We start from the raw sequence: 4185 nt of genomic DNA, 5'->3' as shown, positions 1-4185 counted from the left end.
TATTGGCGCCAGACCCGTCAGCTAAGAAGACCTAGTCTCGGAATAACCTTACCAAGAAGAAAGGATACAAAAGAATTGAGGAAAAGGTTATGCCATTACCGGAAGAGCCCAGAGAAAGGAATTATACTAAATATCTGAGAAGACCGGCCCTGTCAAGAATAAGGATGGAGTATATGAGTATTGATGGGACCGTAACGATGTTTCTAAGGGTGGTAGCACCCCAGACCTCGGTGATGATTGATGGATTTTGAGGAGACCCCAAACCTAACCTATTTCTTGCTAGCCTCTCCGAATCTCGAGGACGAGATTCCTTTTAAGGGTGGTAGGTTTGTAACATCCCAAAATTCTAATTTTTGGAATGTTATAATAAATAGATAGATTTGTTTGACTGTTTGATTGATTGACTGAAAGTGAGTGAAATTCGAAACTTTTTTAAATGAGAGGGAATAAAAGGACTTTCCCAAACTTTCATTTTTTGCATTTATGCTCTCCGTGAATTCAAATACTTTTTCATCACGAAACCCTGGAGAGAAGATAACATGACTTCTTCCATTATTTAAATGACAAGGGGTGTTGAAAATATTTGAATTTCATTTGGGAAAATATTTCCAATTCAGAAACTTTATGCAACTCAATGATTTTCATGAGAGAAGATAAAATGACTTCTTCAAATTATATGAAATATGAGTTGGGAGTTCAAAGAATTAAATTCAAAATCCATTTGAAATTATTTTTTTAATTTGGGTTATTTGAGTTTTATTCAAATTATTTTTCTCCAAAAAACAAAAATACATGGAAAATAGGGTAACAAGATTCCCTACAATAGAAAATTGGAGAAAAATTTATTTGAAATCATTTTGGTTTTTTTTAAATGATTTTTATTGGATTTTATTAGACCAGTAGCACTCTTTGATTTATCTGAATTTGTGAGGATTTTATTTGGCATTATAAAAATGTCCATATTGTGGAAAATATTATTCTGCAAATTTTGGTATATTATATGCCTATATTATATTTTGTATTTATCTCCTTTGTTTTATTTCTTTGTTTGTTTTTTTAAAGGAAACCCTTCGTCGCTGACTGGGCCGGCTTAGGGCCCAGCCGACCGCGTCGCCAGCCCAGCCCACCCGACCGCGCCGTCTCCTTCCTCGCGCAGGAGAACGGCCGCAGCACGCCTCCCGAGCGCCGGCCTCGGCGTTCGTGTCCGCCCCGGACTCCTCTGCCCCCTCGCCACGCCTCGCGCCTCCTCCCCTCCTTAAATAGCGCGCCGCCGCCTCTCTCCTCTCGCCTCGCCTCGCCTCGCATCCCGCGCATCGCCGCCGCCGGCGAAGATCTGCCGCGACCGCCGCCGCTGTTGTCCTGCGCCTCCACCCCGCGCGCCGCACTCCGCCCCCTCGCCGCAGCCACGCCTTGCCTAGCCCCTCGCCGCCCCGTGTAGCTGCTGCCTTCGCCGCCCTGCGCCGCGGCCGCCGCCGCGTCGGAGCACGCTGCCCTTGCCGGAGCCGCGCCGACTCGCCGGACTCGATCCGCCGCTGAAAACCGCCGGTTTTTGACGAAAACCCAACCAGTATAAACCGCGAACCTCCCCGGTTTATTTTTTTATTATTCGTTTTCGGTTTTATTCGGAAAACCTAGATCTGTTTTTATTAGGTTTAGTTATATAGCGAACGCTTGCTAGTTTAGGGTTTGTAGAAAACGGTTTTCGTTCGTTAGCGTTCGGTAACGAACGTCCGCTATTTAGTCTTTTTTTAGTTTTCTGCCAGGGACCCGTTTGTGAATATTTTATTGACAGATTGGCCCCTGTTCTTCAAACGATCACAACTTTTCGCCGTTAATCCAAATCCAACGAAACCAACGCTCACGTCTTCGTTATGATCTCCTCTATCCAGTAATCCAACTCGTCCTCTTCGTTCTTCCAAATCATCCTCTGTTGGAGGAGATCATAACGAAGACGTGTTTTTGATGTTTTCCAAATCGTCCTCTTCGTTCTTTCTGATCTTTTGAGTGATTGCTTATGTGTGGTTACTATTGCTTGCTTACGATAGATTGACCGGAGTGTGACGAGTAGAGCTATCAAGATTTTTGAGTGCGAATCATCTTCATCAACATTGCAGGCAAGTTCACACTTTGATCATATCCCCTTTAATACCCAGTTTTATTGCATTAGATCAATCCTCAAACATTGCATGATTAGGATCTTATCAAATTGTGGGATGGGAAGTAGTTGAGGTAATACCTATTACCTGCTTATTAACAAACCTTTGGGAGTTACTTTTACGTTATGCTTACATTGCCATGCTATGCTCGTAGACGTGGATTGGGTTTTTGAGAGTATTCATGACAGATGTGAGATTGTTAATTAATGGTTTACTTAAGGTGGCAACTTAAACACACATCTGGGAGGATTGAGGCACCTGGTTATTCCAGGACTGCCTGTCTAGGCACCTGGGTTGACCAGGATTGCCTGTTTTTTTATAGACCTCCACCCAGGCTCAAAGGGATCATGAGATTATTCATGCTAGAAACTTCCGTGTGCAGCCACAAGCTATTATGGGCTCTAGCATAGTTGACTAAGTCGTGCGAACTCTTACAGTGGTAGACTAGCAGATGTAGGGGATGTAGGTGGTACGGTCTACCCGATCGTAAGGTGCTAGCGTTTCTGAAAGACTATGTCTCGGTCATCCGTCTTCTCAAACACCATGTAGTGCGAGAAACCAAACAGAGGCGATCGAGTCTTGTGGGGAAAAGTGCGCAAACCTCTGCAGAGTGTATAAACTAATCATGATTAGTCGTGTCCCCGGTTATGGACATCTTGAGTATCTAGTACCTGGACTATCATGTCAATCTCATCATGTTACTTTAAATGAATATTGTTGGGTTTTAATGATGTTATTTAATTGGGATTGAGAATGCTGTCAACCATTCTCAATGTTCAACCACCACCATGATAGTTAAATAAAATTTATTCTTTTGCAGTAGGGAAAAATTGGATTTTCGCAAAAACTTTATAACCATAGAGCTTTTCCACCAGCCATATATGCATGTAGTGATAGCCATTGTTCATCATTCTCTATGGTGTGAATTTGCCAGTACATCCAATGTACCGACCCTCTGTGGCTGCAACGTCTCATGTTGCAGGATTTCTTACGACGAGTAAGTGATACGTTAGGGTTAAGATTTCTACACTCAACTTTGTCGTTGGTGTTGATGGGAATACACAGCCTTGTTACTTCCGCTATTTGGATCGAGGTAAAAGTATTTACGTTACTTATACATGTGATTTACCTCTGTTATAAATCCTCAAGTACTGTGTGTGTCAGCATACTGATCCAGGGATGACACTTAAGCACAGAGACTTGATCCATTCGGGTCGGGTTGCTACAATTATCCATCGCACACATGCAATCTTTTTCTTCAGGTCGGTCTCCCATGCATGCACACACACACACACACACCTTGTAACATCCCAAATTTTCAATTTGGAATGTTATACGTAGGTCATTCATGCATATCATATTTTATTGCATATTTCGTTTTTGCGATCCTCGAAATTCTAAGCAACTCAAGGACCCACGGAGAGAGTTCGGGATTTCATGATTTTCATATTTGAATTTTGTCAAATATCGAAACAAGGATCACTTTGGTTTTAATTAATTTTTCTCTCCGAAAATATGTCATATTAAAATATATGAGAGGAGATAATATGACTTCTCTAAAATAAATGAAATATTGGAGGAAAAATATTAAAATCAAATAAATAATTTTATTTGGATTTTATTGCAATTTTATTTGAATTAGGAAAAAGTGTGTTTTTCAAAATTGCATTGGAGGCCCAAATATATGTTCACTTTGTCCACTATATTTTTAGAGGACGTGGAAGTTATTTCAGGATTTTTGGAGACCGTTTAGTATTTCTTTTAATCGTTTTTCTGCGCGTCGGATTTTTTTAAAAAACGAACCGCCTTACCAGGCCGTGTCCGCCTGGGACACTGACCCGGCCGGCCCTTTTAGAGCCACATCCCCGAGCCGCCAGCCCACCCCACCAAACCCCAAACCCTAGCCTGATCCGCGCCACCGACGCCGTATCCGCCACCGCCGCACCGCCTCGCCGCCACCTCTCGTCGCCCGCCGCCGCACCACCCCGCCGCCGCCGCCGGAGCCGCCCGTCGCCGGAGCCGCCCCGCC

The sequence above is a fragment of the Triticum urartu genome, chromosome 4A (genome assembly GCF_056163025.1).
Source record: "Triticum urartu cultivar PI428250 chromosome 4A, HENAU_Tu73, whole genome shotgun sequence".
NCBI lineage: Eukaryota > Viridiplantae > Streptophyta > Magnoliopsida > Poales > Poaceae > Triticum > Triticum urartu.
Note: the sequence above shows the minus strand (reverse complement) of the source record.